Below are 16,391 nucleotides of genomic sequence, written 5' to 3' on the forward strand. Positions count from 1 at the left end.
TGTTCCTCTGTCATCCAGAAGTGGTAGCAGTCATTGGAAACAGAGAGTTTCTCAGCAATAAGCATGGCAACTTATATATATATATATATATATATATATATACACAGAAAGTTGCAACTAGATCTGATGTACATCAAAATAAAAGCCTATTAAAATAGTACTTTGTATCTAGTAGAGAGAGAGAGAGATATTAGATATTAATTTTTATTTTGTATTAGTTTCTCAGCACATATTTTCTTTTTTCAAATGCAGCAGCTGGAAACCTATTTTGAGTAGCTCAAACATGGACCGGGTGTGCGCTTTTATTGTGAAAGCAGCACGTAAATGGGTGTACCATAATGTCTTGAGCTACCGCACACTTGTATATTGTGTGCTGGGCCGGCTGGACGCTGAGCCGGCTAGCTTTACCGCGGTGTTATTACCGTTCCGCCGCGCTCACTTCCGCCTGTGTTGTTGACGAAAGCTAAGTGTTAGCAGCATAACGTCCAGTTTTCAAGTACGGCCTTGGAGGATTTTATTGATTCATAATAACGTTTTTGTCGTTTTTTCGGGTTACCAATACACATCCTTAAAATGACGGGAGCGATGCTTGCAGTACTGCAGCTTTTCTCCTCCCCGAGTGCTGGTTCAGAGCGAACGGCGGGATTATTTATACAGGTGAGCGGATAGACTGAACTCTGCGGCTTTGCTTTAGATGCGTAGCTTTACTGAAAATACCGGAAAATAAATTTAATCCCGGTCGCAACAAATGGGTGGCGAAGAGCATCATGACGTTGCATACCTGGGAGATGTGTTTCTGTGTGTGACAAATGCAGACAGTGTCGTATCCCATCGCTAACACACACAAACGCTATAAATGGCTGTGCATGGTGAGAGTTCATCTATTAAACTGATCGAAAATGAATACATAAACCAAAAGCTGGAAAATAGGCATTTTTTTTATAATAGACCGCCTATTTGTGAGGAGGCTATTTGTGAGGCTGCCTCTTAATTATACATTGAATATAATTTCAGATTTTTGTATAACTTTTCTTCACGTTAACTTAAAGTGAGCCATTATTGTTACAAGTTAATTTTCTAAACTACAGAAAAGTAATTGTTTGGGAAGCTCCAATGTGGAAAAAAATGAACTGATATTGATATGTGATAGTAATACTGCTGTCATGTTAGATTTACCAATGTTTTATTTTATCTTTTTTTTTTTATCCGATTACCCGATTAATCGTAAGAATAATCAATAGATTACTCGATTACTAAAATATTTGTTTACAACAGCCCTAAATAGCACCATAGAAGACTGCCTTGGCTATCAGACAACATAATGGTGCAAGTTCATAATTTTGTGTTTTGCCATAAAAATCCAGAAAATACCTTGAACCATTTTGTTACCATTAGACAGACGTTGATGTCCGATAGTGGTGACAAAACACACCTTTAGAGGCATAAAAAAAAAGAAATTGTTCACAGAAACTTTTCTTTGACCTTTGCTGACAAACATTACTAGTTTCCATTAGTAATTCACATATTTTTGCAATAATTTAAATAAAGTCTTCCTGTTTGAATTAGTTGGTACTGGCACATTATGGTTTCTGCAATATAAAAAAAATATAATCAAATTAATATTCTTATAGGAAGTTAAATATTCTAATTCAAAGACAAGTCAAATAAAGGGAAATTTAAATAAAATTAAAGGTTAAATAAATGCTTCACAAATCACAAACTTGTTTAGATATCTTGTTTATTTGCATTATTTGTTCTTTCAAAGGTCTTGTATATTTACATTAATTCTACTATATATTAAGTTAATGATCATTCAGACTTACCCTAAACAATCAAACCATAATAGTCTAATAAAAGCAAAGTAAGTAACTTTATCGATATATACATACGTATACATATACATACATATACATATGTATGTATATGTATGTATATGTATACATACGTATACATATAAATGTGTACTTTAATACACATTATTCAGTATTAAACATCATTTAATCATTTGTTTCTATGATTGTATTATCTTTTGTTTATTTCTATAAAGACATATCGATATCCATCCATCCATCCATTTTCTTGCACCCTTGTCCCTCAGTGGGGTCGGAACATATTGATATTACTAAACATATTTAAAAAGATGACTGCTTGATGTGCTTTGCAAAATTCTCATCAGACATGAATATCAAAATATTCTATTCCGAATCTATTCTATTTTCCCCACTAAGAATATTTAAATATGCTAAACCATTCATCAGTCAATTCAAAAATACTTTAAAAATATTTTTTTTGCAAATGTAGCTATGATAGCTGTTAGAATAATGGTTACAGCAAAAAATTGTGAAAATCTGTTTAGTATTTAGCGAGTTATGGTTGATTAAATGCGCTGACACGTCATTGCACCTGTCAAACATATAATCCATGTTTGACAGGCTGAGTGGTGTGGTCGACCGCTCCAAGATGGCCGCCCTTAATCTCTTCAGCAACAATAGGCAAGAGCGGTTTGGTTGACTACCAGGAGACATCCATCCATTATATACACCTATGGTGGGGGTCCCAACAGGATCCCGATTTCCACCACCACAATTTTGCTGGCCGTGGTATTTACTATATTCTATTTTGCTTAATAGTTACATTTAGTTTTTATGTGTCAGTCAGAAGTGAGACAAGTGTTGGACATTTTTGAAAATACAGAACAAATTGCGTCCTGTACTGCTTCAATACTGGACGCAACATTTAATTGTCAAATATGGGATGATTCCATATTTTACAGGACGGGTGGCAATGCTAGGTGAAATAGAACATGTAAATTATGTCAAAATTAAATTGGTGCTCCACAGAAGTAGTCTTTCACGTGGAGATATAATTTGAATTGTATGTAGTGCTTTAGTACTAGCTTCGCTAAATACCATGTTAGTGTAGCATTTTAACCCTAGTGGAACAGATGTTTAGGATTAGTGCTCGATTGGAATTGATTCTATTGATTCACCCACATGTCCCAATCATTGTGTCAAGCAACTACACATTAACACTACAATGAATCTAGTGTTAATGTATGTTTACATTTATACATGGAAACATACATGCACGTAGGCCTGTCACAATAATCACTTAATCGCATGATAAATGAAAATTATCGAACCCATTTTAATTTATCACCGTTATCGTTTCTTCCTATTGTTGACACTGGATGAAAAAAGGCTCACCTCCGGGACTCTCCACGGACCCTTCCCTTCTTCATTTCCTTAGCGTAAGGGAGGAGATTCTCTGTCTAAACCTAATGATTATTGAAGGGCAATATGGTATACAGACTTCATAATCTGTACTCTTTTGGTTGAATGTAGTTTTTATTTCCACTTTGGTTTTATGCGTTTAGTTTTTAATCAAGTGCTTTTTTGTTAACAGAAACTGAGAGTCCATTTTATTTTTGTTTTAAGTCGTTTTGTTTACCAGTACCAGTGTTCTTTTGAAAATAAACTATTTTTGTCAGGATGTACTTGCATTATTATGTCATTACCATTACATTAGTTTAAAATGGTCTTCAAACAATATTATTGTTTATTGCAATAATCGCTCAGCAAAATTTGTTATGATAGGCCTATATACAGGCATAGTAGAGATGTGCCGATCAGGTTTTTTCCTGCCGATACCGATCACCCATGAGGGCCGATCACCAATACCGATCACATAATTTTCTTTTCTTTTTTTTTTTTTCCATAAACACTACCGGTTACATTATGTGGAAAAAGGAACCATGAATTCACCTTAATTTAGACAAAAACTTGTTTTTAATAACTTTTTCCAAGAAGAAAACTAAACAAAACAGGCATTCTGCAAATTGTACTGCTATCGGTAATACTATCTTTAACAGACTGATAACATATGAAGGCTCTGAAGAGGCTAAATAATGCAAAAAGTTAAAAATAAAACCTCTCAACATTGCCAAAAAATTCAAGTATAAAACGTAACATTCAAAGGCAAATACAGGTTCCATTACAATAAACAATCCAGAGTTACTGAATGAAAACTTCCTGATAGCATGGCGGCTAGCTGATTACTGCTAGTTCTGAGTGGCTGTTTCTGACTGAGTGGAGTAATTATGCAAAACAGGGAGGAGATCAATTATTTTTTTAGAGATGATCTGTCTCACGTTAGGACAGCGAAAGTTTTAATACGTCTGTAAATATATTTTTTTAGGTTAGATGCTGCAGCTTTAAGCAGAGGTTTGGTGTGAGAGTCACTACCAGGTGGAGCAGAAGTGGCGCTCCGTCTGAAATATTACTACCTGTAGCGCGTAGCAGCGGTTCAACAGCGAGAACAGAACCAGCGTCTTACATCGCAGCTCGAAGACTTAAATAATTTTGCGGGTTATTTGTTTAGTTTTCTGACCGTCATGCTAATCCGGGTGAATGTTTGTAGCTGTGCGCTGCTTTACCTGCCATCTGATCCTCCATATGTCTTTTTTACTGCAGTGAGCCTCGATGTAGCCAAACTCCGTCAAGTATGCCATTGTTTTTATGTTGTATTAGCTTCGTTGTGTTGATGCATTTTGACGTGCTTCAATTTTCCGCCGCAACACGCAAACTTCCCCATTCACTCAGTGCGTTATAGTTCCACATCGCTTAGGATTTGTTGCTGCGCATTTACGCAGTGTGAAGGAAAGAGGAGACCAGCTGCACAGGCAGGCTGCGAAATGAGATGCAGGTGATCGGTATCGGGAACAAGAGCCAATGATTGCCGATCACCGATCATGCACTTTTTCACGAAAATCAGCCGATTATGATCGGTGGCCGATCGATCAACACACCTCTAATGCATACTCATACAGAATTGAAGATGTATAAAAATAAACTGTAAATAAATTTATAACAATCAATACATCTACTTTAACGAAATGCACACAATAAATATATACCCAGTATGAACACATCTATTCATACATACACAACAATATACATAACACAAAAGTCCCATTTAACATATCTGAGAAGGGGTAGAAAGTAGTAATTTATTTAACCCTATCCGTTCCCCAATACACCCTAAATACAATAAACATACACCTATAATTAGTACCCAAAATAATCTAGTATTGTTCCATTGCTAAATTTTATAGCTCAAAATTCACTTCCAGAGACATTCACATCCATCTCCATACCAATACTCGTAGTCATTCACACTCCCATACATTGTGCTGCACTCTTTACACCATAACCACCAAAGTCCAGTCTGCCCCCACCCAACCCCCAAAATGACAGTTCAATAGCAGACAAAGAGATACCAGGAAAAGCTAAGGATTCCCAACCTGCATTGTGAACCATTCTGATAGCTTTTTTCTGGAGTGTGCACAACAGTCTGAGCGAGGACTTGTTTGCATTTCCCAGACTTCCACACAATAATTAAAATATGGCAAAATAAGTGAACAATATACAGTATATAGTGCGTTATTATTCAATAAATGTCTAGCTTTACTGAAGACTGCAATACTTTGATACTTTGGCTTGAATATGTTGAAAGTGAGGTTTCCAGCTGATCAATTTTGAGCCCAAAATTAGGGATATACAGTCTATGTCTGTGTACTCCAAGGCTTTGTAGAAACTAGTATGGTTGGGTGTGATGTCTGCCCAAAAATAAATAAAATCTAAAAACTTAACTCCAAATCTTCCCAGAAATAATAAAAAGATCATTCTGTCCTCTATGATTTAGAAACGAGGTTTTGCACCCAACTTGCATTTTAAATGTATAAACAGTAAAGAGCTGTGTGTTTACAGACATTAAATAAAGAACTTCTGCTTTAAAGACTTGGATGTGCCATTTAGCCTTTGCCATTTTTGCTATTAATAGACAAAAACAAAAAAACAAAATGAAAAAAAAAAAACATAAAAACTGCAAGGACAGATTTGCACCATCAGCAAAGCTTGTCAGTTGCATGTGTGAAATGTCATCTTCTTTTGACTTCCATGTTTACACATCAGAGCATCTGCATAGACTAGATGTCCTCACACCTCAGTAATTCTGCCATGATTTAAATAGAGTGGCCTTTTACAAGCTTTGTCGATGTTGATCAGATACAAAAGAAAGTAGAATTTTAGGTCACAGTTGGTTTATTGCCAATTTTCAAGCATGGTCTGAACATTAAGGGAGCAGTTTTCTGCCAAACCAACTGCAGAAACAATTGTCCAGGCTCATATTGGCCTTTACAAGAGGTCAAATCTCGTCAACTCTTTGATCTTTACTTCATAAATTATCAAAGCAAAAACTATGCGCTTTCATGGGAATTATTAAAGTCACTACAGTGATGCAACACAAAGATCTTCAGTGGGAATACAAACTCACAGCAGTTACAGAGAAGCTCAGCATGATTCAAGTTGGTGGAAGAGTCCTCTTGGTACCAGTCATTCTAGCTCACTGTACGAAGCCTGAATTAGAATTTTTGGCCGGAATAGATGAGGAAGTTTCCCTGTCAACTCTATACAGATAAGCTAACAGAATAAGGTTGTAAATACAAGTTATTGAAGGAAACACAAAAAATACATTAATGCACGTGGTCATGAGTGTCGCTGTAGGCTGGACGGAGTGATGCAGAGGTCACATGTTCCATACAGGAAACTGAGCTCCACAACAATTTGTTTCTACCACTACTGACACACACTGAGCAGCTATGAGAAAGTTTACAGACCACAAGCCAAAGTGTAATCTAAAATACTTAATGGAACTCATGTTGGATTTACTCTCCATATCACAATGAGAAGCTCTTAAGTCAAATTTTAATAAAACATAACTGAAACCAACACTCCCTTGTTGGGATGCCAACAAGTGCTGGGATCGTCCCACTGTGACGCACCAAGACCTTAAGCCGTTTTCACACCTAACAGTCTGGTAGACTCGGTTCAATTGCAGACAAAAATTATAACGTCTGTTACATTTTCAGTTGGTGTGGTTCACACTGCACCATGTCAAATTAACCAAACCATTTAAAAAACCTGTGGTGGTGCTGTACCAAGAGCCACTGCAGGAAAAGACACAAAAACCTCTGAAGACGACACTGAACCATACCCGTCAAGTTTTGGGCTTGAGAATATCGGAAATGTCACCATCCGGTGCTACTGTCGGTGTGGGATGGAGAGACCAACAGGAGAGCGGGGGCTTGGACGGAACTAGCAGGCAGCACAATACAGAATATTTACAGGAAAATAATGATGGAGCATGGCAGGAAAGGGAGGTAAAACAAAACAACTGTAGTTTCCCAGACTAAATGGGAGACTTGACAGGTATGCACTGAACATTTCTTTTTCAGGAAATTTTAGCAAAAAGGAAATGGCATGAGATTTTAGCGGTTGTAATCTGTGGTCCATTTGCATTCATATATGCATTTGAACCACACCAGAGTTCACGTCAACCGAATAGAGACCGAGGGGTACCAGAGTTTGCTTTTTTTTTGTCTGCATCAGAGTTCGATTGTGCATTCACACTTCAGCAAACAAACTAAAGTTGGATTAAAGTGGACTAAACAGGGCTGGTGTGAATGTCCCCTTAAAGCCACAACAAGCTCAACTAATTCCATTAGCAAGCATTTGAGTTAAAGAAGCCACATGATCTCATCCTTAAGAGTTTTCAATACTATTGCATAACAACCAAAACATGACTGATGAAACCCTACCACAAACTATCTGGTGAAATAACTGGAATGCCGTTACATGCCCAAAGTTCTCACCGAGTTTCAGCCAATGTAGGAACAATCTTAATTCAAAATAAACTAACTACAAAATGTGCAAGTAGACCATTTGTTTATCACTCACAGCTCGATGAGGTCAAGTCATACTTTGATGAACTGGTGTAAACTTCCATTTGTAGGCAGAAACTAGAATCCCAGTTAAATCTCGTGTTTGAATACAGAACAGAAGCAACTTAATAAGAGTGTTATTTTTGTAATTGGGGGACAGGGGAAGGAGAAAAGATGTCTGCTTGAAAATAGCAAACCAGATTTACAAAATCAGCTCAGCCACAAAGGCCAAACAGAGGTGGCTCCATAATGTGTCAGTGTATGACTACATACTTTAAACTGGCATTGCAGAGTCAGCCGAGCGTCATTCATGTCAATGCTGAGCAAATGCATCACTTCTATCTCTACAACTAAAAGTTACAACATCTCTTGTTTTGGTCTTTAAGAAACTTAGTTTCTCGATGAAATGATCACCTGCACATAGATAGGCACCAGCAACCCTCCCGACCCCACTAGGGACAAGGGTGTATAGAAAATGGATGGATGGATTTTAATGCAGTATTAAACATGTGTCACCACATTATTGGCACAAACAGCATAAATAATTTTTAAAAATCCTGGAAGATTATGTGCAATAACACTATATTTGCAATAGATTGTGCGTTCCTAGCAGACTGTTATGAACCACTTAGCCCATGGTACACGAAGGTCCTTGGCTTCATAAAAAAAATCAAAGGAATCAATTTTTAGAGCAACTAAAGGTGAATTCACACTAGCCCCATTTCATCTGCTGACTAATTTGTCTGGTTACAAAGTCAGGTTTGTTTGGGGAAGCATGAATGCGCCATCGATCCTGGATGTGGAACAAAAAAGTTAACTGTGGTCCGCCTAAAGACTAAGTGGTTTGGTTGAAGTAAACTCTTGCTCCGTTTGAATGCATATGTGGGGATCCCTCCAAAAGCAGGACGCATACTACTCTATCAATACAGTGCATTCTGGGCAAATGCATCCAAAACAAACAAGCTAGCAGGAGAATTTGCTTGTGGATTATTATCAAAGATAAAAGAGAAATCCTACAACTGCTAAAATCTCACACCTCTTCATTTTTGTATAATCCATCCTGATCATTGAACTGGTGATAATTTTGGAAAGAACTCTGCAATTACATAACAGACTTCTAATTGTCTTCTTTAATTCCTGTTCCAATTCAAAACCATTTCACTCAGGGGTGTGACAGTGGACACATCTTAAAGATGCAGGATACCAACCCTTGAGGACTGGATTTAAAGACCTCTTCTCTAGAGTTTGTAGGAACAGCTAACTCGGCGATGTCCAAAGTCAGTCATTTGGTTCTCTCTCTGGTTTAACACACATGGATCAAATAATAGCTCATTTGCAGGTTTCTGCAGAACATCAACATGCTGAGGAGGCGCCAACTACCACTGGGGAGAGCACGAAAACATGCAAGATACCAGCCCCTGAGGACCAGGTCTGGAATTATCTAGATCTATCAAAGAAACTCAACATATTCCATTTTTCAAATCTACCGTTTGTTGGCTATCTGTGTTCCGTTTTGCTCAATGCTATACTATGTGTTGCTTTTGATGACCAGCTAAGAAAAGATTTTTTTTAAAGTATTAATGCAAATCATGTGGCTTTGAAGCAATTAAAACCTGAACAGTACCAGAAAGTTCTCAAGATACTTGTTGCTTAGAGCAACAAGTTCAATGCGGTAAAAATCTGTTACCGCATTGTAACAGAGGTGACTTTCTGATAAAGCTTTCAATCCATGTGCATCTTCAAGTCCAACTAAATGCAAGTGTTATACCATTACTTGAAACATAGTAAGTGCCACTTTCCTCAGCTCCTATAAGGTGGCAGGAGCAAAGACACTATGCCTTCTGGACAGGACTTTTGCAATTTCATAAGAAATTCCAGGAAGTCCTGATAGTGGAAGGGACCTGTCAGATTACCTTAGCAAAGGTTTAAAAATCAGTCTCTGCCCTCTTCTGCTCTGCAGTGAAAGGTTTGTTTGATTGACAGACCGGCCCACCAGGTCAAGTCTGCACGTTAGCAGTTAACAATATTCATCCCACTGTTCCCAACTCAGTGCTATATCAGTCACTTTCTTGCTATATTTAGCAATATTTCAGACAAAAAATAATATCAGCCAAAATCGGCAGGTCAGGCTTTTAAAAGATTGGTAACCAGGGATCGGCCAGAAAACTGCAATCGGTGCAGCCCAAATTAAGATGGAATATATATACACACATATTCATGACATTCTTTGATTTAATACATTTCTCTTAAGCGCAACTAAAAATTTTATTTATACCAGGTGAGTCTTTCTCCCCTGAGAATGTGGATCGGTACTGGACTGATTCTGTGCCTTCAAATGATTTTAACAGAAGTTTCACATAACTTGCCACTGCAAAAAGTCTCCTTTCAAAAACAAGAAAAAGTACAAAAATAGGGTATAATTTTCTTAAAATAAGAAAAATTATCTGCCAACAGAACAAGAAAATTTATCTTGTCAAGATTTTCTAAAACAAGAAAAAATATCTAACCAAGATGAACCTACAAATATCTTAAAATTTGTGTATTTTTACTTAAAACAATCCAATTTTACTTATACGAGTAAGATCTTATTTTAAGAAAAATAATCTCAAGAAAATGTTACTTGACATTGTATTTCTTGAAATCAGCACGTATATGCCCAAAACTAGTTTACTTTTATTGTTGCATAGGATTAAAATATATATTTTGTCATTGTTTTACTTAAGGTTCTTATGCTAAGGCAAAAATTCAAAAATTTATCCTGGCAATACTGAAACAAGAGATTTTATTGGCTTGCTGAAATGAAGACACGAGTTCAATTACCTTTAACATCTTTATTACGTTTAAGTTTCACATTAACACAATAAAACATGACTACTGGTCAGAATTTAAAGTCTGGATGGGTATCTGAATCTGAAATAATCCTGTAAAATGACAGAACAATGAAGATCTGACACATCTGCCACACTCATAAGATGCCCTAAGAGTCAAACAAACCAAATTGTCCAAAGCAAAAATAAACTTGGGATTAGATGTCACCAATAGGAGCTTACTCCGCTATGAACTTCTTCCAATCAACCATAGCCTTTTATATGTGGAAGTCTTGTCTCAGTTATGGACACCGTAACTGAGACAAGACTCAGTCTTGTCTCTGTTACGGCCACTCCTCTCTGTCAGCAGCACAGAGGGGAGTGGCCACACACACACGCATGCTGAAAGGTGTAGTAGCTATGATGTCCTCCTTTCAGAAGATCAGGGCAGGTATGGTTCCAATGGCCAGTAGAAAGTTGGTTTCATGATCACCACAAAGCTGGAAAGTGGTGTTGTTTGATTGAAGTTGTTGGGTCATCTGCTAATTGGAGCACAGACAGAAAAACAATCACAAAACAAACCACGTTTTAGGGACTAATCGGTGTAATGTTGAATAATCATAAATTTCTTACCTCAAGAATGTGAAGGACAGTGTCACTTGCAATTCCCAAAGTTTCTTGTAGATGGTGCAATATGTGATTGGAGACGTGTCTGGTATAGGCTTCGCCATTCGCAACAGTTTGGTTTACTTGAAAAATAAAACAAGTCTTATTTTAGTTCATGTGCTTAATTACAATATTACATAAATTCAAGATAGCAAGACAGTCATTTTAATTAAATCAAACTAGGACTAGTTAAATTCACAAATCAAAAATAGTGTTTAAAATATCCTGGTAACAGTGTGGAATATCTAACCTAGGCTTTTAGACTCATTGCATTTAAGTTTTTAAATTACAGCACATCAAACACCCTCAAAGTTAGTGAAATACTAGGCGGAATTTCCCTTTAACCATTTCCCGAATCAGAAGCTACGAATGAGAAGCCACCTTAGCCATGTTAAAAAAACGGAAGCTACCAAAAACTCGTGTCGATATTATTTTTAAGCCACAGCTATTGTGGTTAATGACTGTTCAAAGCTCATATTCACAAGAGCGGCTCTTTAACCCGCGGGTGAAAATTGGCATATCACGACATGCTAACTAGCTTCACAGTTAGCTCATCTTAGAAAGACAGACAACTTTAAACTTACCTCCGAGTACAGCAGCTGTAGGGCCTATACACGTAAAAAAAGTTCTCCATTTTCATCCATGTCTAACCGAGATTAGAAAATTTACCAAAAGAAAACCTTATAAAAGTACAGTAGATAATAGCTTAGTTAAGCTGTTACAACTGAATTAACTGTTAATGAGGGCAGTTAAATATCTGGCGTAGCCGTTAGTGATGTGCGGATYGATACTGAAATATCGATTCTTCCGATACCAGAACTTAATTCTTTAAAATCTATTGTCAGATCCAAGGATCAATACTTTCAACACTTTAGTAATTTGAGGTAATGTAGATTAACAAGAGCACGTTAGAAAGTAACTAAATTATTGAGATCTTGCCTAAATGAAACGTTGTTAATGAGAACTACTTTTTCTTCCGCCTGGTAAGTGTATAATGTGAAAGAACGTAATCCCCAAGCGCAGCGTGCTGCTGATGCTCACTCACTCAGAAATGAACATGTTGACAGATTATAAAAGTGACATGGAGCCATTTCAGATGTCATTTTATAGTAGTTTTACCAATTAAACAAGGATGTATTTAGTAGGGTTATTACTCTACTAGTTTTCTTTGTTTTTTAGTTTGCAACACCATTTTCACATATTTTGTATATTTCTGCTGAATTAAAATAGCTTATAGTAAACGAGATTGTTGTCTCAATGTACTTCTGAGTTTAAAATGAGTGCATCAGAGTACATTGTGTTCTTTTTATAAAGCAAAGATATGGATTACATTTTTTTATTTAATTAAGAAACAAATTAACTGCCTTTGCACAAAGTATGGGTTCTGTATTGCCAATACCAGCTTAAATTTTAGACCGGAAAGAAAATCTGTTGTATAGAACATTACTACTACCTCACTGACATTTTGGGCGCTTTCCCATTTGGATTGTATGTCATAAAAGGGATGACAAACATGATGAAAAAAATTTTGTTCAAACTTATAAAGTGAGAATTTGAAATATAAACCAAAAATTTAAATATTTATCATGACATTGAGCTAATCAATGTTGTTGATTCTAATCTCATTGTGTGGAATACCAGCCATTTCAAATCACATCAATAGAAATTTCATGACATGTCAGTAAGAGGTCCCACATCTTGCATCAAGAAGATCAGATTAAGGTCCATAGCAGATGGAAACATGCCAAGAATTATCTTGATATATAAATTGATATTGTCTCTGAAATTGTGTTAAATGTCAACCGTTTAAATATTAAATTATAATTTCCAGTACACTCTGCCAACTTATACAAGAGTATAAGTTCATGTTTTTTTGTTTTTTTTTTCATTGACAATAACACAAAGGATTCCATTTGGACATGGTTTGTTTTAATTATCCAAAGACATTTTATGAAGTAAGTGATTTCTCTTTGTGCTTGAAATAAGAACATTTTACTTGTATAAAATAAGTTCTAGACTTGAAGTTTGATTGGTAAATATTGATATTCTAGATTCTAGCACATATTTACTCATAATAAGTAATATTTTCTTAATATCAAGCTTTTATATCTTACTGAGATAATTAAGTACAAAAACACTTAAAATAAGAAAAATATTCTAACATAAACCCCTTTTGGTGAGAAAAATGATCTTGTCAGAAAGAAAACAAGAAAAATCTCCTTAATTTAAGATATTTAATCTTACTAAGATTTCAGTTTTTGCAGTGAGAAGTTGATGCAAAAATAATGTTTGTTTCAGCCACAAAATGATTATGCTCAGCAGCAAACAACATATTCTCCAACTACAGCATAGAGTAGCTTATCAATGTAGCATCTATGTTGCCTGACCTAAAAACACTTAAGGTCGAGCAACATAGTCAAACATTGTCAATATTTGACAATGTCAAATATTGAGAAGTTTTAATTATTGTTATCAAACTGCATCAAACACGGCGTTCTGAAGCCAAAAATACCTCAGAAATATACAGAGCCAACCATGAGAATCAACTCATTTAAAATTTAAACTCAGTTTCACACAAACACAAAGACCCTGTTGAACTGGACCGTTACAGTTCAACAGGGTCTTGAACTGGACCATTCCAGGTCGGCATCAAGCTAATTCTCTATTAGCAGCATTACAAATCTTTTACATTACATTACCAAGGCACATTAAAACAAACCTTTATCTTGGGTTTTTCTATTCTTCCTCTTTCTTTTCTCCCTCTCTGAAGAATAAGTCCTTTTTTGAGACATTGTTTTGCTTACTTAACTTTTGACCGGAGCTTTGGACGTTTGGATGCGCACTACTCATTGCATGGCAGCTCATGTTACCAGTGACGCGTGCGGTACCTACCCCTGCCACTAGGGGCCTCCAAGAGCTTTTTCTTTTTTCTTTTTATCCATAAAATAATGATTTCTACATACATTATCAAATATATATTATTGTAAAAACAAATCAATTCATAGTGAAAGTGTGTTTTTGATATTATAAAGACAGAAATTACTAAAAAAGAAAATCAGCTCCACTGACCCTTAGTGGCCCTGGGGCCCTTAGCGGTTGCTTAGTTTGCTTATGCCTTGGGCCGGCCCTGCTTAAGAGTAAGAATAGATTCATTGCATTCCACAAAACTGTGCTCTGCAAATGGATGAAGTTATTCATTCATCAGCAAACTTTATTAACAGACTATGGTCCATAAATCAAAAACAGGGCAAAAGAGAATAAAAAGATACTGAAAACCTTTTTTTATTAAAAAAAGATTAATTTAATTACAGAGATTATCATCTCTGTAATCTCTGGAGTTTAAATAGGACCATAGTGCTTCCTCTGTCAGAGGATTGACACAAAGTAGGTTCTTTGAAGACAATAAAACTACCATTTTTAATACAATTACCCAAAGTTAAACACAGTGACGTAACTACATATTATTCAGGTGGATGGGAAAACATAACAGTGCCCCTCTCCCCCACCCCCCCAAGAAAGGTTGAAGGAGCGTGGAAAACATATGCTCGCTCTTCTATGTAGGGTTTGTACATCTACTCTGGGAGTCTGTCTCAGCAGTCATGAACCTCAGTGCACATCACTGAGGGGAACAAATGTTCTGCAAAGTAGGGGGCGCTGACCCAAATGCAAAAATCAAACTACTGACTCAGGAAACGCTCATTTAAGTATTTTATAACCTACTTTTTATGCAATGCTGTGAGCAGCTGATAGGAAACCATTGTGCTGCAATCCATTAACGTAATGTCTTGGCATGTGATGATTGTTAAGCAACTTCATAAATTTCATGATTACAGAACTGTACATGATTGCAAACCGATTTTTCACAGCTAAAGCAGCATTTTGTCTTGGAGGTTGGGAACAATCAATGCAACTTGCATGCATTACATTTTAAAGCATTCTAAGCCGATTTATCCTAAGGGCGGTTTTTAATATATACCAACCAGAAAATGTCAAAACACTGCCACCAAGTCTGACGCTTACATGGCAATTCAAAACACATGCCTTAGCCCAGCCACGTCGTTCCGAACAATCATGGAGTTTAAATAGGACCATAATCTTTATGCAGACAATATTTATGGGTGGATAAAAGCAACGACAAGCTAGATAACTCTAATGGTTTCTAAACCCTTCTAAAAGTGACCTCAGAGTTTTTCAGTCTCTAATAAACAAGCCTTAGTGACTCGCCATCACCGCTGGAATTACTCCCAGCTGCTTTCAAGAAGTTGACAACTTCTCTGGCTTGTTGAGGCGAACTCAAGTCTCGCCTTTCCGTTTCGCCGAGACTACGTTTCGCTGCCTCCCCACACCAAGACCTTCATAAAAAGTCAGAAATAATGTCTTTTTTAGCTTACCTCTGTAAGTATGAAACGCTCGGCACGGTTAATAATCCTCCATGATCGTCAGTGATGAGGAGCTCCGCGCAACCAATCCTGAGGTCTGCAGAGGAGAAGTGGCAGGAGGCGGGCGGCCTCACCCACAGCCCCACATAAACTAGGCTGCGCGCTGTTAGCTGGGAGTTTTAATGGGAGGACACGTTCAGCCTACCCAAGATTAAGGGCAGTTATGTCAACTCCAGTATGTGCTTTACAAATAGAATCAGGAGAAATGCCAATGTATCCGAAGACAACAGATAATGATTTTTTTTTTTATTTCCTTTATTTAACCAGGTAAACCCCGTAGAGATCCAGATCTCATTTTCAAGAGGGACCTGGGAAGAAGTCTGCAATACACAGCAACGGTTAATTATTGGATACATTTGAAAGGACATAATGAAGATCATCCAGTATTAGAAAATTGTTGGGAAAGAGGAAAGGAACAAATTAATAGATTTGGGTGGGTTGGGGATGACCCAAAAACATTTAATGCATATAACAAATAATTTAGTCCAATAGTACTGTGGCCTTTGAGACCTACATGGACATGGAAATACATTAGACAGATCATTATCAAATACTAAGAAAAGAAATATTACAGATATTTTCCAAGAATTTTATAATTAAATCCAGAATAAATATGATTATTTGCACATTTATACCCAGATAGCACAGAGTGATTGAAACAACATTGAATCAATGTCAGCCAGAAACATTGAATCAACG

At 36.6% G+C, this 16,391-nt stretch overlaps 1 protein-coding gene across 2 annotated transcripts in view; it reads right to left on the reverse strand.

The window, feature by feature from the left end:
• Window positions 1–15,789, reverse strand: part of wipf1b (WAS/WASL interacting protein family, member 1b) — a 59,052-nt gene extending 43,263 nt beyond the window's left edge. The window contains exon 1 of one of the 2 annotated variants that reach the window (XM_008429120.2): window positions 15,645–15,789. The gene's annotated coding sequence lies outside the window, so the exon portion shown is untranslated. The remainder of the gene's footprint in view (window positions 1–15,644) is intronic. The other variant, XM_008429116.2, reaches the window with a different exon arrangement.
• Window positions 15,790–16,391: the final 602 nt, after the last annotated feature.

The sequence above is a fragment of the Poecilia reticulata genome, linkage group LG15 (assembly GCF_000633615.1).
Source record: "Poecilia reticulata strain Guanapo linkage group LG15, Guppy_female_1.0+MT, whole genome shotgun sequence".
NCBI lineage: Eukaryota > Metazoa > Chordata > Actinopteri > Cyprinodontiformes > Poeciliidae > Poecilia > Poecilia reticulata.